The sequence below is a fragment of the Hyla sarda genome, chromosome 11 (genome assembly GCF_029499605.1).
Source record: "Hyla sarda isolate aHylSar1 chromosome 11, aHylSar1.hap1, whole genome shotgun sequence".
Lineage (NCBI taxonomy): Eukaryota > Metazoa > Chordata > Amphibia > Anura > Hylidae > Hyla > Hyla sarda.
In genome coordinates this window covers 75,638,036-75,665,374 of record NC_079199.1, presented here as the reverse complement: position 1 = coordinate 75,665,374, position 27,339 = coordinate 75,638,036, and the positions used below count along the sequence as shown (strand labels likewise).

Sequence of the window (27,339 nt, the reverse complement as noted above, 5' to 3'; positions counted from 1 at the left end):
TGAGAAAATATTTGATCGGATATTGTTGATGTGTGGATGGATGGATAAATGTATTTCCTTTATGAATATATTTACAATTGACACAGTGTCTACATGGGAAACAGCCTTTTGATTGTGTAGTGAGATATTTCTGAATAGATCCACTGTATCTAGATGTATCTGATTTGACTAAATGATCTCTGAGATTTCTGGCCCTTCTATATGACATTAGAGGGGGGTTCTGAAAATCATGTATTTGTGGATAGCTGTCCTTTATCAAGTGCCAGTGTTTCCTCACAATTTTGGCTATGACATTAGAGTGCTCACTATAGGTGGAAATGAATGGAATGCGTTGCATATTGTTATTTCTCTTGGAATGGAAGTTGGTAGATTGTAATGTGCTGGCTTTATGTCTCTGATGATTAATGATTACAGCCGGATAACCTCTGTGTAGGAATTGTCTTGCCATCTTGTCACATGCTCTGTTGAATTTGTCTGCCGTGTCAGTAATTCGACCTGCCCGGATAAATTGACTGTATGGAAGTGATTTGATCATAGATCTTGGATGTGATGAATCGTATCTAAGTAATGTATTGCAGTCTGTTGGTTTAGTGTAGATATCTGTTGACAGTTTATTGTTAGAAATGGTGACCTCAGTATCCAAAAAATGAATTTTTTCATTAGAATGCGTCAATGTAAATTGTAAATCTGCATCTATATTGTTAAGATATTGTTGAAACTCTAAGAGTTCAGCTGTACCACCGCTCCAAACTAGAAAAATATCATCGATATATCTCCACCACCCCAGGATATACCTGGAGTGGTGGGATATATATACGTGCCGTTCCTCAAAATCTGACATGACTATGTTGGCATAGGTTGGTGCCATGTTGCTGCCCATGGCAGTCCCACGGCATTGGATATAAAATTTATCATCAAACGTAAAGTAATTATTATGTAATACAAATGTAAGTAGTTCCAAGATGAAATCAATTTTGATGGAATCCATATTTAGAGCCACCAAGCCTTCTCTAACTGCAAGGACACCCCTGGAATGTTGTATAGATGTATACAAGGATACTATATCAAAGGATGCTATTAAGGCATTGTCTGGTATGTGGACCTTAGAGATTTTGGTTAGAAAATCACTGGTGTCCTGCAGATAGGATTTGGCCTGGATGGCTAGAGGTCTCAACACTTTGTCAAGGAAAATGGAAATGTTATTAGAAAGTGACCCCCTGCCCGAGACAATAGGTCTGCCTGGAGGATTCTCCAGGCATTTGTGTATCTTGGGCAGGAGGTATAACACCGGTGTAACAGGATTTGATGGTATCAGAAAATCATGCAATTTTTTATCAATTATGTGCCTGTCAAAGGCTTGCTGTGCTATAACTTCTATAGTATGGACCATCGCCCATTTTGGATCTCTAGGTAGAATACAATACACTGACTGGTCTTCTAACTGTCTCCTTGCTTCCCGCAAATACATACTCTTGTCCATGACCACAACCCCACCGCCCTTGTCTGCCGGCTTAATGATGAGGTTGTGGTCATGGACAAGTTCCTGCATGGCCAAAAGTTCGCCATGTAGTAAATTAGGATGTTTTAATTTAGTTTGAACAGATTTAATATGTTCCAATTCTTTTTTTAGACACTCTGTAAACATACATATGGCATGTGAATCGACATTAGGCTGAAATTCACTCACAGTAGGTAAATCGTAATTATTGAATTCGAAGGGCGTGACCCTCTGTATATCGCCATCCGTTGACACCTGAGGTGGTAAACCATCACCACCAGGTGACTCCGGACCCCGACCAGAGAACCACACCCTAAGCCTCAATCTACGAATAAAGGAAGCTATATCAAGTTCAAGTTGAAACCAATCATTTTTTACATTAGGGCAAAAACCAAGTCCCTTGGATAGTAATGACAATTGAGAGTCTGTAAGAATATGTGAAGAGATATTTACCACTGTACGTGTGTCTGTGGCATCTACTTCTTCTTCTGATGTGAGGACTTTGTTGCACCAGTCTTGGTTCTCTGGGCTCGGGTTCTTCCGGGATCTGTGGTGTTTTCTCCCTCCTCTTCTTTGCCGTCCCCATCGGACGGCCTTGTCGCTAAAAAAGGCACCGTAGTAGCTTGTTTGGATGATGATCCTGATGCTCTCATTTTAGTCGGCTCCGAAGTGACTTCTAGATCCTCAGAGGTGTTGCCTCTCCTTTGGCCTCTTCTAGATGCACTATATAGATTGTCCCAGATATAAATTTTACCATTCTCATAATCTTGGCTATCCCTGAACCACTTGTGTCTCTTTGTTTCTTCTATTTGATTCTTTTGTTTAGCAAGGAATTCTTGTTGTTTATCAAATAATTTTTTGTATTCATCCTCTGGCATAGAGGATTTAAGGGTAATCTCCAACTCATCCACTTTCTTCTGTATGGTTGTTAAATCACGCTGCAGAAATTCAATATTAAGCAGTATCATGTCCAAAGAATATTTATTGGAAATAGCCTCATATTTGTTTTTAAAGTCCATATCGGAGGTGAATGAATTTGCTTTCGGTTGGATTCTCATACCTCTAGGAATTCTTTGTGTACGGAAATATTCGGTCATAGTAGACAAATGCAATTGAACTGAGAGTAATTTCTTTGACTCTGTCTCATACATACGCCTTAGGTCAATAGTAGAAGGATGATGTAAAAATGAAGCATTATTCGGTCTACTCCCCAGGATGCGGTCAGCGTCCTCCCTTGTGTAGGAAAATACATCATGGACATTCGAACTAGATGCTTGATCCATAGTAGTTGTAGAAGTAATCTCCAACTTGAAATAGAGTGCTCGCTTGTCTCCCTTGTAACAAAATCCAAAAATAAGCAGCACATCGAGGTAATTGAAGAGATGTAGGTAGGGTGCACGCATGCTGGAGCCACGGTCCACTGGTTCCTTAATGATAATCGTAGTAATATGCAGCACACCAAAATCAAGTGCAAAGTGCTTTTTATTCCATGAGGTACAAAAGCGACGTTTCGCCGGCCTCACGCCAGCATTCTCAAGTGACAATGAGTGATACAAACGGGCTTATATACACACCGCCCTTCATCAATTAGTGACATCATAAGTGTATTAACATAAATAAACAAACATTGAGAAAGACATGATCATACTATGAATCACAAACATCGCAACAGAGTATGACATATATTCAATATTACAATCTCTCCCAGGGTGTATAACATATAATGTGCTGCTTACTGTGAAATATACATATAGATTGCCTCCCGGGTCCAGCCACGGTGTCCATAGCCTCACGCCGTGAATCTCGTGGAACGCCAGAGTCAGCGCCATCAAATCCTGTTACACCGGTGTTATACCTCCTGCCCAAGATACACAAATGCCTGGAGAATCCTCCAGGCAGACCTATTGTCTCGGGCAGGGGGTCACTTTCTAATAACATTTCCATTTTCCTTGACAAAGTGTTGAGACCTCTAGCCATCCAGGCCAAATCCTATCTGCAGGACACCAGTGATTTTCTAACCAAAATCTCTAAGGTCCACATACCAGACAATGCCTTAATAGCATCCTTTGATATAATATCCTTGTATACATCTATACAACATTCCAGGGGTGTCCTTGCAGTTAGAGAAGGCTTGGTGGCTCTAAATATGGATTCCATCAAAATTGATTTCATCTTGGAACTACTTACATTTGTATTACATAATAATTACTTTACGTTTGATGATAAATTTTATATCCAATGCCGTGGGACTGCCATGGGCAGCAACATGGCACCAACCTATGCCAACATAGTCATGTCAGATTTTGAGGAACGGCACGTATATATATCCCACCACTCCAGGTATATCCTGGGGTGGTGGAGATATATCGATGATATTTTTCTAGTTTGGAGCGGTGGTACAGCTGAACTCTTAGAGTTTCAACAATATCTTAACAATATAGATGCAGATTTACAATTTACATTGACGCATTCTAATGAAAAAATTCATTTTTTGGATACTGAGGTCACCATTTCTAACAATAAACTGTCAACAGATATCTACACTAAACCAACAGACTGCAATACATTACTTAGATACGATTCATCACATCCAAGATCTATGATCAAATCACTTCCATACAGTCAATTTATCCGGGCAGGTCGAATTACTGACACGGCAGACAAATTCAACAGAGCATGTGACAAGATGGCAAGACAATTCCTACACAGAGGTTATCCGGCTGTAATCATTAATCATCAGAGACATAAAGCCAGCACATTACAATCTACCAACTTCCATTCCAAGAGAAATAACAATATGCAACGCATTCCATTCATTTCCACCTATAGTGAGCACTCTAATGTCATAGCCAAAATTGTGAGGAAACACTGGCACTTGATAAAGGACAGCTATCCACAAATACATGATTTTCAGAACCCCCCTCTAATGTCATATAGAAGGGCCAGAAATCTCAGAGATCATTTAGTCAAATCAGATACATCTAGATACAGTGGATCTATTCAGAAATATCTCACTACACAATCAAAAGGCTGTTTCCCATGTAGACACTGTGTCAATTGTAAATATATTCATAAAGGAAATACATTTATCCATCCATCCACACATCAACAATATCCGATCAAATATTTTCTCACATGTGACAGTGACCACATTATTTATATTCTGTGGTGTCCATGTGACCTAATATATGTGGGGGAAACAAGGAGAGATCTTAAAACCAGACTTAATCAACACCGCTATTCTATTAGAAAGGGTAGAAAGGACTTGCCTGTCTCCAACCATTTTATAGAAATGGGTCATAAAGAATCTGACTTGAGATGTATGGTGGTCGATCACATTCCGCCCCCTAACAGGGGTGGTGATAGAATCACCATGCTCAAAAAACGTGAACTGAGATGGATCTTTGATCTAAACTGTCTCAAACCCAATGGGTTAAATATTGAATTCATTGTTTCTCCTAAAATGATGAAGTAATTTGATGGTCTAGCCCCGGCTGGGGTATAACATACCTCCCTTTGTGGGGTGATTTGTGATACAATTTCTATTTCTGAATTGGTTTTTATATTTTATTCTTAATTATGTATTCTCTTTTTATTTAGGTTGCTCTCTGTCTGGGTGACAGCCACGGTGCCGAGCCAGAACACGGCGTCAACACATCCTCCGTCACCATTAGAAACACTCTGCTTAGTCTTGGACATTATCCAGACATTACATGGGGTAATGAGACTGTGGGTCAGTGTGCATGGATCGATGTGTGGGGGAAAATTGAGCGCTTCCACCAGCAACAATAGGGGGGGTGAATTTGTGCACTATAGGACAGACCCTGCAACAGTTCTGTGCGGTTCTGCCTTGGTCACATACTGTGGGTACCCCGATTTACTCGGGTAGTCCCACAATTCTCACCCTTACCCTTAATAGCAGGAGGATTGCTGTGCTCACATCCCCATTGTATGCAACTGTGTGTGACTCCAGATACATTCCCCATTTATGTCTACACAACTATCTTTCTCTACATAAACCTGATGCCCCAGTTTGCGTCATACATATGCTACTTCTCTGACCGTTATCATTGATTTCCATGGATACTGGGATTAACAAGCCTTGTTACTAAGCAACACCAAGCTTAGCGTCGCGTACATCGCGATCCTCTATACATCGGAAGTGACGTACCGGATGTTGTTCTCCGCTGACAGCGCGAAAGGCGCTGACTCTGGCGTTCCACGAGATTCACGGCGTGAGGCTATGGACACCGTGGCTGGACCCGGGAGGCAATCTATATGTATATTTCACAGTAAGCAGCACATTATATGTTATACACCCTGGGAGGGATTGTAATATTGAATATATGTCATACTCTGTTGCGATGTTTGTGATTCATAGTATGATCATGTCTTTCTCAATGTTTGTTTATTTATGTTAATACACTTATGATGTCACTAATTGATGAAGGGCGGTGTGTATATAAGCCCGTTTGTATCACTCATTGTCACTTGAGAATGCTGGCGTGAGGCCGGCGAAACGTCGCTTTTGTACCTCATGGAATAAAAAGCACTTTGCACTTGATTTTGGTGTGCTGCATATTACTACGATTATATATATATATATATATATATATATATGCACCCACACATACATACCCACCCATATATATATATATATATATATATACATATATACCCATACATATATACCCATACATACCTACACACATATATACCCATACCCACACACATATATACCCATACCCACACACATATATAGCCATACCCACATATATACCCATACCCACATATATACCCATACCCACATATATACCCATACATATATACCCATACATATATACCCATACATATATACATATTTACCTATATACCCATACACCTATACATATATACCCATACATATACTGTATACCCATACATGTATACCCATACATATACTGTATACCTATACATGTATACCCATACATATACTGTATACTAGAGGTGCACCGAAATGGAAATTTCAGAACCGAAACGAAACCGAAATTTAAAAAAAAATGTCCGGCCGAAACCGATACCGAAACCGAAAATGACTTCTCCCCGTCTTCTGGTAAAATGCAGCACTCCGCTCATTAGATTAGATTCCCCCACATTAGATTGCCAGCTCCCCCACATTAGGTCAGGAGTTCCCCCACATTAATAGGCAGCTCCCCCACAATAGTAGGCAGCTCCCCCACAATAGTAGGTAGCTCCCCCACAATAGTAGGCAGCTCCCCCACATTAGGTCAGCATTTCCCCCACAATAGTAGGCAGCTCCCCCACATTAGGTCAGCATTTCCCCCACAATAGTAGGCAGGTTCCCCACAATAGTAGGCAGTTCCCCCACAATATTAGGCAGCTCCCCCCACATTTGTAGGCAGCTCCCCCCCACATTAGGTCAGCAGTCCCCCCACAATAGTAGGCAGGTTCCCCACAATACCACAATCACTGATATATAGATCAATATTAGCTAACTTTAAACTACCAAATCAGGAATAACAATAGCTAAATTTTAAACCTATTATTACAAAAATTTCCTATTACAGAATAACGTACACAAATCCCCATAAAATACAGTAGATATCAATTATTTCACAAAGTGCAATAGTAATAGGGACAATCCCCCGAGGTTCCCCACAATAGTAGGCAGTTCCCCCACAATATTAGGCAGCTCCCCCCAACAATATTAGGCAGCTCCCCTCACATTTGTAGGCAGCTCCCCCCCACATTAGGTCAGCAGTTCCCCCACAATAGTAGGCAGGTTCCCCACAATAGTAGGCAGTTCCCCCACAATATTATGCAGCTCCCCACAACAATATTAGGCAGCTCCCCCCACATTTGTAGGCAGCTCCCCCCACATTTGTAGGCAGCTCCCCCCCCCCAATATTAGGCAGCTCCCCCCCCAACAATATTAGGCAGCTCCCCCCCAACAATATTAGAAAGCCCCCCCCAACAATATTAGGCAGCTCCCCCCACAATATTAGGCAGCTCCCCCCCACAATATTAGGCAGCTCCCCCCCACATTTGTAGGCAGCTCCCCCACAACAATATTAGGCAGCTCCCCCCAACAATATTAGGCAGCTCCCCCCACATTTGTAGGCAGCTCCCCCCCAACAATATTAGGCAGCTCCCCCCACATTTGTAGGCAGCTGCCCCCCAACAATAGTAGGCAGGTTCCCCACAATATTAGGCAGCTCCCCCCACATTTGTAGGCAGCTCCCCCCCCCACATTAGGTCAGCAGTCCCCCCACAATAGTAGGCAGGTTCCCCACAATAGTAGGCAGTTCCCCCACAATATTAGGCAGCTCCCCCCAACAATATTAGGCAGCTCCCCCCACATTTGTAGGCAGCTCCCCCCCACATTAGGTCAGCAGTTCCCCCACAATAGTAGGCAGGTTCCCCACAATAGTAGGCAGTTCCCCCACAATATTAGGCAGCTCCCCCCCCAACAATATTAGGCAGCTCCCCCCCAACAATATTAGAAAGCCCCCCCCCCCCAACAATATTAGGCAGCTCCCCCCACAATATTAGGCAGCTCCCCCCCACAATATTAGGCAGCTCCCCCCCACATTTGTAGGCAGCTCCCCCCCCAACAATATTAGGCAGCTCCCCCCCACAATATTAGGCAGCTCCCCCCACATTTGTAGGCAGCTCCCCCCCCCACAATATTAGGCAGCTCCCCCCACATTTGTAGGCAGCTCTCCCCCACATTTGTAGGCAGCTCCCCCCCACATTAGGTCAGCAGTTCTCCCACAATAGTAGGCAGCTTCCACCCACTCCACAGACATACAGCTTCCAGCCATATACAGTGTATGGCTGGAGGCTGTATGTCTGTACTGCTGCCCCCACAGTGATCCGGTCACCGCTCCTCCGGCCCGGGGCCACATCTACTGCTATGGCCTATGGACCATAGCAGTAGGTGCCGGGACCGGAGGAGCGGTGACCGGAACACTGAAGAAGATGACGCGGTCACTTACCAGGCCCCGGCCAGCGCGCATTTTCCTGCGACGATCCTGCGGTCCTCCTGCTTCTCTTTGGTTGTACGCACGGGACGTCAGTGACGTCCCGTGCGTACGACCATAGAGGCGGAGAAGCGAGGGACCGAAGGAGGATCGCAGGAGGACGCCGGGGAATGGTGAGTGACCGGCGGACATCCTTATGTCCCGAAAAGATTTTTCGGGACACAGGGATGTCCGGGATAGGAATACTTCTTTTTATGTGCCCGGGCCGGCTCCCGTGTGTGGCTGCAGGCGGGGGCCGACCAGAGCATATAAAAACTAATACTGTATACTAAAAACCAGGGGGCCTCCAGCTGTTGTGAAACTACAACTCCCAGCATGCCCGGACAGACTTTGCCGGTCCGGGCATGCTGGGAGTTGTAGTTTCACAACAGCTGGAGACCCCCTGATTTTTAGTATACAGTATTAGGTTTTATATGCGCTGGCCGGCCCCCACCTGCAGCCACACACGGGAGCCGGCCCGGGCACATAAAAAGAAGTATTCCTATCCCGGAGAGCGTGCCCCCCCCCCAAGATGTTGCGCACCGCCCACGAGTGCCTGTTTGCAACTTGTGCTGTGGGCGGGCAGGGGAGGTGGGTCATTATCGGCACATTTTTTGTTGTTTCGGCATTTCCCCGAAACAGCTATTTTCGGCCGATATACTGCATCCCTACTGTATACCCATACATAATTACACCCATACATATATATATATATGTATATATATATATATATATATATATATATACACACCCATACATAAACCCATACCCATACACATATATACCCATACACCTATACATATATACCCATACATATACTGTATTCCCATACATAATTACACCCATAAATACATATATACACCCATACATACATATATACACATATACACATATACCCATACACATATACACCCATACACCTATACATATATACCCATACACCTATACATATACACCCATACACATATACACCCATACACATATACACCCATACACATATACAAACACACCCATACACATATACATATACACCCATACCCATATACATATACACCCATACACATATACACATACACCCATACACATATACACCCATACACATATACATATATACCCATACACCTATACATATATACCCATATATATACTGAATACCCATACATATATACCCATACATACCTACACCCGTACATATACTGTATACCCATACATAATTACATCCATACATATTAATATATATATATATATATATATATATATATATATATTTATATACACACACACCCATACATACATATATAAACCCATACACATATACATATACACCCATACACATATACATATACACCCATACACATTTACATATACACCCATACATATACACCCATACACATATACGTATACACCCATACATGTATACATATATACCCATACATATACTGTATACCCATACATATATACCCATACATACCTACACCCATACATATACTGTATACCCATACATAATTACACCCATACATATTTATATATATATATATATATATATATATATATACACACCCATACATACATATATACACCCATACACATATACACCCATACACATATACATATACACCCATACACATATACATATATACCCATACACATATACATATATACCCATACATATATACCCATAAACATATACATATATACCCATACATATACCCATACACATATATACCCATACACATATATACCCATATACATATACACCCATACACATATACATATATACCCATACACATATACCCATACACATATACATATATACCCATACATCTATACATATATACCATACATATACTGTATACCCATACATATACTGTATACCCATACATAATATATATATATATATATATATATATATATATATATATATAAAAATATGTATGGGTGTAATTATGTATGGGTATACAGTATATGTATTGGTATACAGTATGTATGGGTATATATGTATGGGTATACAGTATATGTATGGGTATATATGTATAGGTGTATGGGTATATATGTATGGGTATATATGCATGGGTATATATGTATATGTGTATGGGTATATATGTATATGTGTATGGGTATATATGTATATGTGTATGGGTGTATGTGTGTATGTAAATGTGTATGGGTGTATATGTAAATGTGTATGGGTATATATGTATATGTGTATGGGTATATATGTGTATGGGTATATATGTGTATGGATATATGTATGGGTATATATGTATCGGTATATATGTGTATGGGTATATATTTATATGTGTATGGGTGTATATATGTATGGGTGTATACATGTATGTATACATACATGTATGTATACACCCATACACATATACACCCATACATACATACACCCATACACATATACACCCATACACATATACACCCATACACATATACATATACACCCATACACATACACACCCATGCACATATACACCCATACACATATACACCCATACACCTATACATATACACCCATACACCTATAAATATACACCCATACACCTATACATATATATCCATACATATATACCCATACATATACTGTATACCCATACATACCTACACCCATACATATACTGTATACCCATACATAATTACACCCATACATGTTAATATATATATATATACACACACCCATACATACATATATACACCCATACACACATACATATACACCCATACACACATACATATACATATATACCCATACACATATACATATATACCCATACACATATACATATATGTTTCAACTTGGTTTTTATTAAAGGATTTTAGAATGTAACAAAGGATAAACAAAAGACAATAAATGGGATAATAATGCTGCAGACATGACATATAATGGACTCACAATAACCGCACTAATACTTAGTATAAATGACGTGTGGATCTGATGTCGCGGAAGGTCCGAACTGATCTCCAATATGAACACGGTAATAGGGAAGATCTAACCAGAAGAGTCCAGTGGGTGGGGGAATATAATGGTGTATACATGTCCATATACACGATGATCTGTGAGTTCCTGGGTTATGTAGGATTTGTCAGCAGTGTAAATAATGGGGTATAATAAGGGGTAATAACAATACCACCTAACTGTATAATAACTAGTGTTGCTCGCGAATATTCGCAATTCGAATATTATTCGCGAATATCGCATATTCGCGAATTCGCGAATTTTGCGAATATAGCGCTATATATTCGTAATTACGAATATTCGTTTTATTATTTTTTTTTTATTTTTATTTTTTTTTTCACAGTACACATCACAGTGATCACCCCTCTCTGCTTCCAGCTTGTGTGGTGTAAAGAAGGCTGTAATACTACTGTGCGAGACTGGCGTGCGAAAATTCGCATATGCGAAAATTAGCATATGCTAATGTTCGCATATGCGAATATATGCATGTGCTAATTTTGCATATGTCAATATTCACATCTGCTAATTTTCGCATATGCGAATATTCGTATATGCGAAAATAAAACGAGACTATAACGAATATGCGAATATTCGCGAATATATGACGAATATTCGTCCATATATTCGCGAATATTCGCGAATTCGAATATGGCCTATGCCGCTCAACACTAATAATAACAAAGAACACAATGTTCAGTATGAGACCTTCATGTTCTAGTAAACAATAGATATGGAGATTTAGTGCTACAATTATATTATAAACTATTATAGGAAATGCCACAAAATCAGAGTCGTTACTATTATTATACTCACTATTATTATTGATATGAATGGGAAGTAATATTCCGGATTCACCAGGTGCGTCCACATCTCCAGTTTTGCTATATTTAAGCTCAGTGTGTGATGTCATATGTAATACACGTAACTGTCCCTGATCCAGTATCCAGGTATTATATATTGGTCCAGCAGTGATGTCATGTGTGATGTCATATGTAATACACGTAACTGTCCCTGATCCATTATCCAGGTATTATATATTGGTCCAGCAGTGATGTCATGTGTGATGTCATATGTAATACACGTAACTGTCCCTGATCCATTATCCAGGTCTTATATATTGGTCCGGCTGAGGCTTAGAGCAGAATTTACGTGGAACCATCACAGAAGTTATTGTCCGATTGAGGGAATTTTGTAAACCAGGATTTCCATTTGTGTCTCATCTTTTCCCCACACCCTTGTTGATTTGCCAGAGCCCATTCATATGACCCATTGGTGGAGACGTTATCGATGACTTCTTGGATGTCTGGGATATTTGTAGTTTTCCAGCGCCTCTTAATGAGGAGTCTGGATACATGAAATATGTGGCATATGGGGATTCGCTGGGGGAATGGAATATTCTCTATGTCAATAAATAACAGGGCCAACTCAGGGGTTATCTGTTATCACCTTGAGACTACGTTGTTTTGTCTCTCTGTTTAAAGTCAGTCATGTTGTTTGCATCCATATACACGTTTATCAGGTGTCAGGATGTGATTGTGGTACTTGTGACCGTCTGCAGGCATTCTCCATTGTATGCAATTTTTGCTGGGGACATCGCCCTTAGCAACGGTTGACAAGTGCAGGGCCTCCACCCCAGCGAAGGTGCACAATTGCACTTGGGGTTGAGTTTCCTGCTATAGCCATGTCCATGCAAATATAAGCCGGCAAGCGTCTTTTAAGACTTATACCAATGCACCCTTTTATCTTATTGGGTAGCATTGGGGGTTTCACCTGTGAGGCCTGCTGTATATAAACCAGCAAGGGTGGGGCTTGTAACCTTTCTCCCCCCTCCCATTGTATGTGTGCTGAGTTCACACTGGAGGCGACTGGGGAGCAGTCTGCAAGTTGGACCTTAGGCTGCTGTATATCTGGTTCCTGGTTCTATGCATCTGGCCAGGCAAAAAAAGGTTAGTGGTTAGGTCCCGCATCACATGAGAAACCTTGGCGTGGTGTGCGGGCTCAGTATATCCTTATATGTCCTTCATATAAGGATATACTGGCTAATGTCTAATTTTTACATCAGTTTTGAGGATTAGCTAATATCATTGTATATATTTACCACAGGATTGAAACCCCACTTTTGTCCATAGGTGCGGGTCCTCTACCCCATTGTATGAGTGCACAATTGCACTTGAGGTTGAGCACCTGTTATCACCTTGAGACTACGTTGTTTTTTCCAACTCAGGGGTTAATGAGATCGGGGAGATCAATAAATCATTAATCAATGAATTTATATTTGACCAAAAGTGCTTGAGCTTTGGGCAGCTCCATAGAATATGTTTGATGGATCCAATTCCACCGCAGTCCCTCCAGCAATCCATAGAAGCGAAAGGATAGGCGAGGGGCTCCATCACTAAAGAGAAAACTCCTTCTCTGCATTTAGTGACAAGAGCAGAGAAGGCGTCCGTTTATGATCTGCTAGAGCCACTAGGTCTATTACTCGTCTGGTGCCATCATAGGTTTGACGGCCTTTAGTAAACCCAACCTGGTCCTCACCAATGATGAAAACGGTTGGCTATAAGCCTCGCATACAGTTTTGATATCTTCATTTAATAATGATATTGGTCGTAGGGCTGAGGGCCAGTTGGGGCTTTTACCAGGTTTGGGTAATGTGACAACATGCGCTGACAGCATCTCTATCGGAAACTTACCAGACCTCATAGTCTCATTAAAAACCTTTTCCAATAGAGGCACCAGGGTATCTGCAAAGGTTTTATAATAGAAAGTAGAATAACCGTCCGGGCCAGGGGATTTATGGAATTTGGCTTGTCCGATTCCTGTATGAATTTCTTCTGAGGAGAACGGCCGTGATAAGAAGCTATGGAATTTGTCAGGAATTTGAGGGAGATCACATTGGTCTAGGAAGCTGTTAATTTCTTCTAGGTCTGGCTGATGAGTATTGGGGTCTTTATTCAGATTATATAAGTCATAATAATATTTACTGAATTCATCTGCAATTTCTTGGGGGTGATAAATTTTGTTTTTTGTGGAGGGATTTTCTAGGTGACTTCATCTAGTTTTAATTCGCATTTTATTTATTCTGTTTGCCATTAATTTTGATGATTTATTGAAATCATTATAATAGAGTATTTTAAGTCTCCTCGTTCTTTTATCGAATCTTGAAACTAATAATTGGCGTAGATGTAGTTTAATCTGTCTAAGTTCAGTCTCTACTTGTTGGGAGGGGTTCTGTTTATGAGATGCTTCTATTTGGGAAAATTTGGTTAGAGTTTGGTTTATTTCAGCCTCATGTAGTCTTTTTTGTTTTGAGGTGGCCTGAATGATGAGTCCCCTGATATACGCCTTACTTGAGTTCCACAAGAGGAATTGATCATCAGTTGAAGGAGAATTTATGGCTATAAATTCTGTAAATTTTTCCTTTATGAGCTTTACAGTTTGTGGGTTGCCCAACACAAAATCATTACATTTCCAGATGTAGGTATTGCTAGGGTGGTTTGGAATATGAATTTTTAGAAAAATGGGGGCGTGGTCAGACCAAGTGATTTGAGATATTGAGCAGTCTTTGACACAATTCAAAGCGTCTTTTTTCAACAGAAAATAATCTATTCTAGTATAGATTTTATGTGCAGCTGAGTAAAATGTATAGTCTCTTTCGTTGGCGTGAGCGCACCTCCATATATCCAGGAATTCGTGTTGGGCAAACCATTGTTTTAGTTGAGTAGGTGGAGTGGAGCTCTGTGAGGCGGTATCCTCTGAGCGATCAGCAATCGCATTAAGATCCCCCACAACTATTAGCTTCCCCTTAGCTATACGGTTTATTTTTTTGATCAATTTGTTAAGGAAATTAACTTTTGAGCTGTTTGGGCCGTATGCGTTTACTATGGTGAACAACTGATTATTAATCTCACATACAATAATCAGATATCTCTCATTGATATCCCTTAGTATTTCTATTAGGTTGAAGGTGACAAAGTTTCTAACCGCTATTGCTACTCCGGCTGACTTCTTTTTTGAGTTGGCCAAAAATATGTTAGAGAAATTTTTGTTTAAAAAATTAGGATGATCGCCCTCCTTAAAATGTGTTTCTTGTAAACACAAGATGTCAACCTTATTTTTCCTCGCCTCTGTCCAAATTAAGGAACGTTTGAAAGGGCTGTTAAGTCCTTTCACATTTAAACTCATAAATTGGACTGTCATGGTGGATCAGTAGTGGAATGATGTGAGTGAGTAGTGTTTACCTGAACCCTTTGAAGGGTCTTATTCATGGGGAGGAGGAAGCTTCTGCACCCGGTAATTCCGAGGGAGGAATATCGTCTCATACTGAAACACAAAGAAATCTGTGTAAACAACAAAACAAACATAACATTTTCAATTAATATAACCAACAATTAGGAGTAGTGTTGTCGGGAAAGTGCAGATTCAATATCTGCGCAACTGGGGAAGTTGCAGGAAAAAGGGTAAGTTCTTTAACAATTATATAGTTCCTCATGTTGGGTTGCTCCCGGGTACTCGGGACCAATCCGTATTGAGCTTTGAGAATCTTCGCTGATCATCCTTTGGAGCATTGTCAATTTGAATGTCTCATTTCTGAAGGAGCTCTTTGCCTTTCTCCACTGAGGCAATAGAATAGGTTTTCCCATTTCTGGTCAGTAGGATTTTAGTTGGGAACCCCCACTTGTAGGGTATGTTGTTCTCCTGAAGAGCTCTGGTGATTGCTTGTAAGTTTCTTCTTGATTGAAGAGGGAATTGGGAGAGGTCGGTGTGTAGAGACAGGTGCTGGAATGGTTCTGGTGTTTTTTTTAGTTTCCTGCATTCAGCGAGCAGTTGTTCTTTGACATGGAAGTAATGGATCCTGGTGATGACGTCTCGTGGTATCTCTTCCGGTAGATGTTTTGGTTTATATAACCTGTGAGCTCTGTCCACAGTCAGTTCTATGGTGTCCACTGTAGGAATCAGTGTTGCTATGAGGTGTTGGACATATTTTTTCAGGTCCGCATCCTTAACAGTTTCGGGTACACCTCTGATTTTGACATTATTTCTCCTCCCTCTATCCTCCATGTCTGCCATTTTGATTTTCATGGCAGAGATTTCCTCTTGAAGAGAAATGACTTTGTCAGTGAGGCCGTTGTGATTGAATGCAACTTCTTCAATTCTCTCATCTATTTCAATCACTCTTTCTTCTAAAGTGTCCAATCTGTCAGAGATTTTTGTGATGGCGTCATTGAGATCTTTTTTTATAGATTTTCTGAGGGACAGCATCATCTCTTTCATTAATTCTTCTGATGAAGGTGAGGTTTTAGATGCTTGAATTTGTGTAATGGGGTCGTCAGAGTCATCCTCCATATCAGATGGAGTAGAATGGTTGTTTCCGTCGTCCCATCTCCCTTTGTGTGTTTCTGGGCTCGCCGTAGCTGATTTATTGCCAGTTGTATTTGGTGTAACTGGATCTCTTTCTTTCCATTTGACGTACCGTATATACTCGAGTATAAGCCGACCCGAGTATAAGCCGAGACCCCTAATTTCAACCCAAAATCCCAGGAAAAGTTATTGACTCGAGTATAAGCCTAGGGTGGGAAATACCTCATCCCCCCCTGTCATCATCCAGACCCGTCATTAACATCCTCATCATCATCCCCTTGTCATCATCCCACACATCCCCCCTTCATCATCCCCTTGTCATCATCCCACACATCCCCCCTTCATCATCCCCTTGTCATCATCCCACACATCCCCCCTTCATCATCCCCTTGTCATCATCCCACACATCCCCCCCTTGTCATCATCCCACACATCCCCCCCTTCATCATCCCCTTATCATCCCACACATCCCCCCTTCATCATCCCCTTATCATCCCGCACATCCCCCCTTCATCATCCCCTTATCATCCCACACATCCCCCCTTCATCATCCCCTTGTAATCATCCCACACCCCCCCCTTCATCATCCCCACCCCCCTTCATCATCCCCACACCCCCCCTTCATCATCCTCTTCTCATCATTCGCCCTCAGTGGTCTTCAACCTGCGGACCTCCAGAGGTTTCAAAACTACAACTCCCAGCAAGCCCGGGCAGCCATCGGCTGTCCGGGCTTGCTGGGAGTTGTAGTTTTGAAACCTCCGGAGGTCCGCAGGTTGAAGACCACTGCGGCCTTCAACATCATCCAGCCCCCTCTCACCCCCTTTAGTTCTGAGTACTCACCTCCGCTCGGCGCTGGTCCGGTCCTGCAGGACTGTCCAGAGAGGAGGTGGTCCGGTGAGGAGGTGGTCCGGGCTGCTATCTTCACCGGGGGCGCCTCTTCTCCGCGCTTCCGGCCCGGAATAGAGGCGTTGCCTTGACAATGACGCAGAAGTACGTTGGCAATGAACGCACCTCTGCGTCGTTGTCACGGCAACGTGACTATTCTGAGGCCGGGCCCGAAGCGCTTAGAAGAGGCCTCCCCGGTGAAGATAGCAGCCCGGAACCAGTATCCCACCGGACCACCTCCTCACCGGACAGTCCTGCAGCACCGGACCAGCGCCGAGCGGAGGTGAGTACTCAGAACTAAAGGGGGTGAGAGGGGGCTGGATGATGTTGAAGGCCGCAGTGGTCTTCAACCTGCGGACCTCCGGAGGTTTCAAAACTACAACTCCCAGCAAGCCCGGACAGCCGATGGCTGCCCGGGCTTGCTGGGAGATGTAGTTTTGAAACCTCTGGAGGTCCGCAGGTTGAAGACCACTGCGGGTGGGGGAGTTCACTCGAGTATAAGCCGAGGGGGGTGTTTTCAGCACGAAAAATCGTGCTGAAAAACTCGGCTTATACTCGAGTATATACGGTAAGTAGATCTTTGAGGTAGTGCATCACTTGGTGTGACACTTTTTTTAGGTGATTTGTTCCGAATTCTGTTAACTTGTTCTTTTTGAGAACCATGGGAGGTTCCCAATATATCAGATTGCAATAGTTCCATTTCAGTACGGCGTACATGGTGAGTTTTTTGTTCTTTGTTCTCAGATGTTTTTTTAATAGAAGGATTGTTGGAGGTTTTCCATTTATTTTGAGGATTGGAGGCCATTTTGGTGTAAGTAAGATGAGATATAAAGACTGTCCACTAGAGGGCGCAGTGAAGTTGTGGCACTTCAGGGGTAATTGCACTTTATATGAAGGAAAGAGACAGTGAGGACTTTCCTCCTGTGTGATCTCTTCAGGTTATTGCTGAGGAACAAGTGTATGAGCTTTATAATGAGCACAGAGATATAGAGAGGAGCTGTGTAGTGCTGGCAGGTAGGTCAGTACACTGTATATATACTCTGCATTCCTGGGACAGTTATGTCTGTATTGTACTCTGTATTGTACTCAGTACTCTGTACTGTACTCTGTATTGTATTCAGTACTCTGTATTGTACTCTTTATTTGTATATCTATAGTCTTAGGGCACTGTATACAGCAGTTGTATACTCTGTATTGTACTCTTTAGTTATATGTCTTGTGGTCTTAGGGCACTGTATACAGCAGTTATATACTCTGCTCTCAGCTGTTCAGGCTGTATTCTCCTCAGGAGCTCTGTACTCTGTATTGTACTCTTTAGTTATTTGTATATCTGTAGTCTTAGGGCGCTGTATACAGCAGTATATACTCTGCTCTCAGCTGTTCAGGCTGTATTCTCCTCAGGAGCTCTGTACTCTGTATTGTACTCAGTACTCTGTATTGTACTCTTTAGTTATTTGTATATCTGTAGTCTTAGGGCACTGTATACAACAGTATATACTCTGCTCTCAGCTGTTCAGTAGTGTTGAGCGGCATAGGTCATATTCGAATTCGCGATATTTTGCGAATATATGAACGAATATTCGTCATATATTCGCTAAATTCGCATATTCGTAATAGTCACGTTTTATTTTCGCATATGCGAAAATTAGCATGTGCAAAAATTAGCATAGGAAAAATTACCATAAGCGAAAATTCGCATATGCGAAAATTAACATATGCAAATTTTCGCTTATGGTAATTTTCGCATATGCGAAAATTCGCTCGCCAGTCTCACACAGTAGTATTTGAGCCTTCTTTACACCACACAAGCTGGAAGCAGAAAGGGGTGATCACTGTGATGTGTACTGTGAAAAAAAAAAAAAAAAGGAATATTCGTAATTACGAATATATAGTGCTATATTCGCGAATATTCACGAATATGCGATATTCGCGAATAAAATTCGTATTCCAAATATTCGCGAGCAACACTACTGTTCAGGCTGTACTCTCCTCAGGAGCTCTGAGGTGATGACAGGGGAGGGAAGATGGCGGCGGGGCTGAGCACAGGACTGTTATCAGTGTTTTCTGTCAGCTTGTATAGAGCAGGACTCACCAGAATCTCAGCAGGGATGAGATGGAGACGTGTCTTGTGAGGGAAGATGGAGGCTCCGCTCTGTAGTGTCTTGTGAGGGAAGATGGAGGCTCCGCTCTGTAGTGTCTTGTGAGGGAAGATGGAGGCTCCGCTCTGTAGAGTCTTGTGAGGGAAGATGGAGGCTCCGCTCTGTAGTGTCCTGTCAGGTGATTCCCCTCTGTAGTTGGATGACAGGACTTTTCCTCACAGGCAGGAGGTATGGAGTCTGCTAGGCCAAAACTTTTTATCCACAATAAGTCTGGTAAATCTAAACAAATTTACTGGAGAGCTTCTCACTGATGTCCCAAAGGATTGTGAGAGGTTTGGACCCAAAATTATCCCGGAGAAGTAGCTTTTTGTTGCTTTATTTGAGGAACCATAGAGGAGCTAACACAACATGCGACTACTCTCTCTCAGCGCTAGGCCACGCCCCCATACATATACATATATACCCATACACATACACATATATACCCATATACATATACATATATACCCATACACATATACATATACACCCATAAACATTTACAAATATACCCATACCCATATACATATATACCCATACATATACACATACATCTATACATATATACCCATACATAAACTGTATACCCATACATATATACCCATACAATCCTACACCCATACATATACTGTATACCCATACATGATTACACCCATACATATTAATATATATATATATATATATATATATATATATATATCTATATATTAATATGTATGGGTGTAATTATGTATGGGTATACAGTATATGTATGGGTGTAGGTATGTATGGGTATATATATGAATGGGTGTATATGTATGTGTGGGTGTATATGTATGTATGGGTGTATATATGTATGTATGGGTGTGTATATATATATATATATATATATATATATATATATACACCCATACATACATATATACACCCATACACACTCATACATATATATACCCATACACATATACACATATATACCCATACACATATATACCCATACACATATACATATATACCCATGCACATATACCCATACACCTATACATATATACCCATACATATACTGTATACTCATACATATCTACACCCATACATATACTGTATACCCATACATAATTACACCCATATATATATATATATATATATATATATACACACCCATACATACATATATACACCCATACATACATATATACACCCATACATATATATACACCCATACATATATACATATATACCCACACATATACATATATACCCATACACATATATACCCATACACATATATACCCATACACATATATACCCATACACCCATACCCATATACACCCATACACACCCATACACATATACATATATACCCATACACATATACATATATACCCATACACATATATACCCATACACATATACATATATACCCATGCATATATACCTATACATATATACCCATACACCTATACATATATACCCATACATATACTGTATACCCATACATATATACCCATACATATATACATATATACACCCATACATACATATATACACCCATTCATATATACACCCATACATATATACACACACACATATATATATACACCCATTGTGGCAGTGTGGCAAGGAAAGGGTGTATTTCCTTGGCTCACCCTGCAGAAGCTCTCACCTGCTTCTTAAGTAATGCGGCAGGAGGGAAGGGAGGTGTATATGAGATGGAGACTCAGTCTAATGTGGGCTCTTCCTAGGAGACAGCATGTGGGCTGTAGGGAAGAGACAGAGCCTGCTGAGGAGTACACAGCCCGAGCTATGAGTGGCTCAAAGAAAGTGACATGAATTGTGAGTAGAAGGTTGCAGGGGACATATGTTTAACCGGCTGAGGGAAGCTCAGCGGTTGTTAGTCAGGACAAGCTGATCTGTTTAGTCAGTGACCAGACGGTCTAGGATTTTGTTTTGTTCCTGCTTTTTGTTTATTTCTTTCCCTGCAACCTGTCTAATAAAACTGGCAAGGTGCCAGATTTGCATTATAAGCGTTTGTTTGCTGGTTTATTGAGAAGAAACGCATCCTGTGGCGTGGTCCAGGACGATCCCAGAGCTAATCCCCAAGACGGATCGTCACACCATACATACATATATACACCCATATATATACCCATACATACATATATACACCCATACATACATATATACCCATACATACATATATACCCATATATACATCCATACATACATATATACACCAAAATACATTTACTCCATTACCTGAATATGAAGCTCCCCCACTGCTGTAAACTTCTCCCACGTGTGCTGTCCTCCGCTCTCTGCTGTGTCTCCAAGATACCCTGCTGCTCGCATGCACGGGAGTTGTAAGGTGCGGGGGGGGGGGGCGGTCGTTCGGGGATATTTCAATTTCGCGCTGAGCTCTCTATCTGCTGTATAGGAAGCTGTGAGCGCGCATTCCGGCCAGCGTTGGTCCATGCATGCTGAAATTCAGCAAGGAAAACTCAACCTGAGCCACTTAGGGTGACACCTAGTAGCCAGGTTTTCAAAGTGAAAATATACATGTAAAACATTATTTTTTTTTAATGAAAATATATTAGAAACATTTTTTATTTAGCAAAATCTTTTTAATAAAATTTTTTTTTTAATGAGAGTACCCATTTAACCCCTTAAGGACCAAGGGCGTACAGGTACGCCCTTGGTCCTGCTCTCCTGATATAACGCGGGGTTACACAGTAACCCCGCGTCATATCACGGTGGGCCCGTCGTCATAGTGAAGCCGGGACCCGCCTCTAATAGCGCGCAGCGCCGTTCGCGGCGCCGCGCGCTATTAACCCTTTAGCCGCGCGCTCAGATCTGAGCCGCGCGGCTAAAAGTGAAAGTGAAAGTTGCCGGCTAGCTCAGTCGGGCTGTTCGGGATAGCCACGGCTAATCGCGGCATCCCGAACAGCTGACAGGACAGCGGGAGGGCCCCTTCCTGCCTCCTCGCTGTCCGATTGCCGAATGACTGCTCAGTGCCTGAGATCCAGGCATGAGCAGTCATTCGGCAGAATCGTTGATCACTGGTTTCTTATGAGAAACCAGTGATCAATGATGGAGATCAGTGTGTCCCATTGGGACCTATAACACTGCAAAAAAAAAAAGTGAAAAAAAAGTGAATGAAGATCATTTAACCCCTCCCCTATTAAAAGTTTGAATCACCCCCCTTTTCCAATAAAAAAAAACACAGTGTAAATAAAAATAAACATATATGGTATCACCGCATGCGGAAATGTCCGAATTATAAAAATATATAATTAATTAAACCACTCGGTCAATGGCGTGCGCGCAAAAAAATTCCAAAGTCCAAAATAATGCATTTTTGGTCACTTTTTATATCATTTAAAAATGAATAAAAAGCGATCAATAAGTCCTATCAATGCAAAAATAGTACCGTTAAAAACTTCAGATCACGGTGCAAAAAATGAGCCCTCATACCGCCCCATACACGGAAAAATAAAAAAGTTATAGGGGTCAGAAGATGACAATTTTAAACGTATTAATTTTCCTGCATGTAGTTATGATTTTTTCCAGAAGTCCGAAAAAATCAAACCTATATAAGTAGGGGATCATTTTAATCGTATGGACCTACAGAATAAATATCAGGTATCATTTTTACCGAAAAATGTACTACGTAGAAACGGAAGCCCCCAAAAGTTACAAAACAGCGTTTTTTTTTTCAATTTTGTCGCACAATGATTTTTTTCCCATTTCACCGTAGATTTTTGGGCAAAATGACTGACGTCATTACAAAGTAGAATTGGTGGCGCAAAAAATAAGCCATCATATGGATTTTTAGTTGCAAAATTGAAAGAGTTATGATTTTTTAAAGGCAAGGAGCAAAAAACGAAAATGCAAAAACGGAAAAAACCCCGGTCCTTAAGGGGTTAAGTCACCCAAGTGCAAGTATTCACACAAAACACTGTGCACGAGGATGTGGTCTATCGCAAGCCCCTTTTTTTTTTTATTTGGCTACCCCTGAGGGGTAGCTTTATTTAAAAATTCATAAAATTAACAAAGTGCATATGATCGTAAAAGACATTGTTTTTACAATAAAAACACATTTTTCATAATAAAAGTCACATAAATAGTAGTAAATGTTTACATAAATACACTCATATTACACTTAAAATGTTCATTTGGTTGCTTTACAAAATGGCGTTCCATTCATTAAAATATCATTTTCTAGCTCATAAAGGATAGTATTTCCTGTCCAATAAAAGGTACTGGTACATATTACTAAAACAAATAGATAAAGCATCATTCACAGATAAAATCTTGTGCTTAAATAGTAAACTGTTTCTGGCATCCCACAGAGCTGCCTTAACACCAGGGCCGAACTGGATGGGAAAACCAGCCCTGGAAAAAATTACATACCAGCCCCATAGTGTTGCGTCATTATACCAGCACGTCGTCATTTTCTTGTTCATAAAAGTAAAATCATGTATTTTAAAGCATATTAGTTCCCCCCACATTAGGTGCAGTATAGTTCCCCCCCACATTAGGTGCAGTATAGTTCCCCCCACATTAGGTGCAGTATAGTTCCCCCACATTAGGTGCAGTATAGCTCCCCACGTTAGGTGCAGTACAGTTTCCCCACATTAGGTGCAGTACAGTTTCCCCACATTAGGTGCAGTACAGTTCCCCCCACATTAGGTGCAGTACAGTTCCCCCCACATTAGGTGCAGTACAGCCCCCCCCCAACATTAGGTTCAGTACAGTCCCCATATTAGGTGCAGTATAGCTCCCCACGTTAGGTGCAGTACAGTTTCCCCACATTAGGTGCAGTACAGTTTCCCCACATTAGGTGCAGTACAGTTCCCCCCACATTAGGTGCAGTACAGTTCCCCCCACATTAGGTGCAGTACAGCCCCCCCCCCACATTAGGTTCAGTACAGTCCCCATATTAGGTGCAGTATAGTTCCGCCACATTAGGTGCAGTATAGTTCCCCACATTAGGTGCAGTCACTGAGGACAAGCAGTCTACTGTACACTGAGGACAAGCAGGGCTCTGTACACTGAGGACAAGCAGGGCTTTGTACCTGAGGACAAGCAGGGCTCTGAACACTGAGGACAAGCGGGGCTCTGTACACTGAGGACAAGCGGGGCTCTGTAGACTGAAGACAAGCGGGGCTCTGTAGAATGAGGACAAGCGGGGCTCTGTAGACTGAGGACAAGCAGGGCTCTGTAGACTGAGGACAAGCAGGGCTCTGTAGACTGAGGACAAGCAGGGCTCTGTAGACTGAGGACAAACAGGGCTCTGTACACTGAGGACAAGCAGGGCTCTGTACACTGAGGACAAGCAGGGCTCTGTACACTGAGGACAACCGAGGCTCTGTACACTGAGGACAAGCAGGACTCTGTACACTGAGGTCAGCCCCCCCCCAATCCTCAAGTAGAAAAACAAAGCCACGCCCCCACCCGCATCTCCCACCTGCCAGCAAGCTGTTGGAAGACTAAACTCCCAGCATGCTCTTACAGTGAGGACATGCTAGGAGTTGTAGTTCTACCAGCTTGCCAGTGGGAGGTAGATGCGGGCAGATGGCCGGGGTGCGGATGTTCACAAAAAGTTGTACAAAAAGTTGCAGTTTGCGACTTTTTGTGCACCTTTTTTTTAAATGCTACAGCACGTTTTGTAAGCCAGGTCTGACCTGGCTTAAATTTGCGACTTTTTTTTATGGGGGTTTGGACTGGGACCAAAAATACACCCTGACATTTAAAAATAAGCAGTCCATTTTTTCTGGTGGGGTCTGAATGCTGGGACCTCCACCAATCACCTCGCTTCAAGTTGCTCTCCAGCTGTTGCAAAACTACAACTCCCATCATGTCTGGAGCCTCAGGCATTATGGTATGCAGTTTTGTAACAGCTGAAGGCCACAGATTGGAGTACAGTGTCCCCATCATCACTGCAGAACTTACAAATTACAGCAGTGATGGGACAGTCAGGAGAATACACAATGATATCACTGACCTGAGTGATGTCTTCTCTGTTGTCGTTCCTTTTCCTCTGATCCAGACGCCAGGTCTTCTTCCAGCTCCATCTTCTCTGCAGAGTCTGAGGCCCAAACTTCATTGTCTCCTCACTATGTCAGCAGATCCTCATCCTCTGTATGATGACAATAATCATTATAATACTGCCAGATACTGTGCCCTAAATAAAATACTGCCACACACTGCACCCACTGAATGTAATACTGCCACACACTGTACCCACTGAATATAATACAGCCATACACTGAGCCCTGAATATAATACTGCCATACACTGCGCCCCGAATATAATACTGCCATACACTGCACCCCAAATATATTACTGCCATACACTGAGCCCTAAATATAATACTGGCATACACTGCGCCTGTTACGCTGAGTGCTCCATCTCCCCCTCCACCTCCGGAGCGCTCGCGGCGTCTTCTGACCTGCAGCGCTTCGGTCGGTAGCGCTGACCGGAGACGCTGTTCTGTTGTACCCGGCGGGGATACGATCTGCCTAGCAGGACGTGCCCGCTCGCGGATCGCATCCCGTCCCGCTCACCTGTCCCGATCTCCTGCTGGATCCCAGTGCGCGCAGCCCCGCTCTCTAGGGCGCGTGCGCGCCGGGGCTCTCAGATTTAAAAGGCCAGTGCACCACTAATTGGTGCCTGGTCCAATCACCCTAATTAGCTTCCATCTGCTCCTTGTATATATAAACCCACTTCCCCTTCCTGTCCTTGCCGGATCTTGTTGCCTTAGTGCCCTGAGAAAGCGTTTAGTGTGTTCCCAAGCCTGTGTACCCTGACCTTCTGCTGTGGCCCCTGACTACAACTCTTGCTGCCTGCCCTGACCTTCTGCTACGTCTGAACTTGCTCTTGCCTTGTCCCTGTGTACCGCGCCTGTCTCAGCTGTCAGTTGGAGTTGAGACGCTATCGGGTGGAACGACCTGGGGGTTACCTGCCGCTGCAAGTCCATCCCGCTTTGCGGCGGGCTCTGGTGAAAACCAGTAACCCCTTAGATTCCGTTCCCCTGGTACGGCCCACGCAATCACCCCACTGACACAGAGGATCCACCTCCAGTGTCCTCACTGCATACCAGTCCGGATCCTGACAGTAGATCCGGCCATGGATCCTGCTGAGGTCCCGCTGGCTAGTGTCGCTGACCTAACCACGGTGGTCGCCCAGCAATCACAACAGATCGCACAAGGACAGCAGCTGACTCAACTGACCATTATGCTGCAACAGCTTCTGCCGCAACTACAGCAATCATCTCCTCTGCCAGCTCCTTCATCTCCTCCGCAGTGAGTGGCTGCTCCCAGCTTCCGCCTGTCTCTATCGGACAAGTTTGATGGGGACCCTACACCTGGAGATGATGTCGGACCAATTCCCTACTGAACGGTCTAAGGTGGCTTTCGTGGTCATTCTCCTGTCTGGAAAGGCCTTGTCATGGGCCACACCGCTCTGGGACCGCAAAGATCCCGCCACCGCTACTATAC

At 42.4% G+C, this 27,339-nt stretch overlaps 1 long non-coding RNA gene across 1 annotated transcript in view; it reads left to right on the top strand.

Moving 5' to 3' along the window:
* The first annotated feature begins 18,280 nt into the window (after nt 1-18,280).
* Nucleotides 18,281-27,339, top strand: part of LOC130295453 (uncharacterized) — a 48,379-nt gene continuing 39,320 nt past the window's right edge. Inside the window, exon 1 of the long non-coding RNA XR_008848831.1 lies at nt 18,281-18,736. This is a non-coding gene — a long non-coding RNA (uncharacterized LOC130295453). The remainder of the gene's footprint in view (nt 18,737-27,339) is intronic.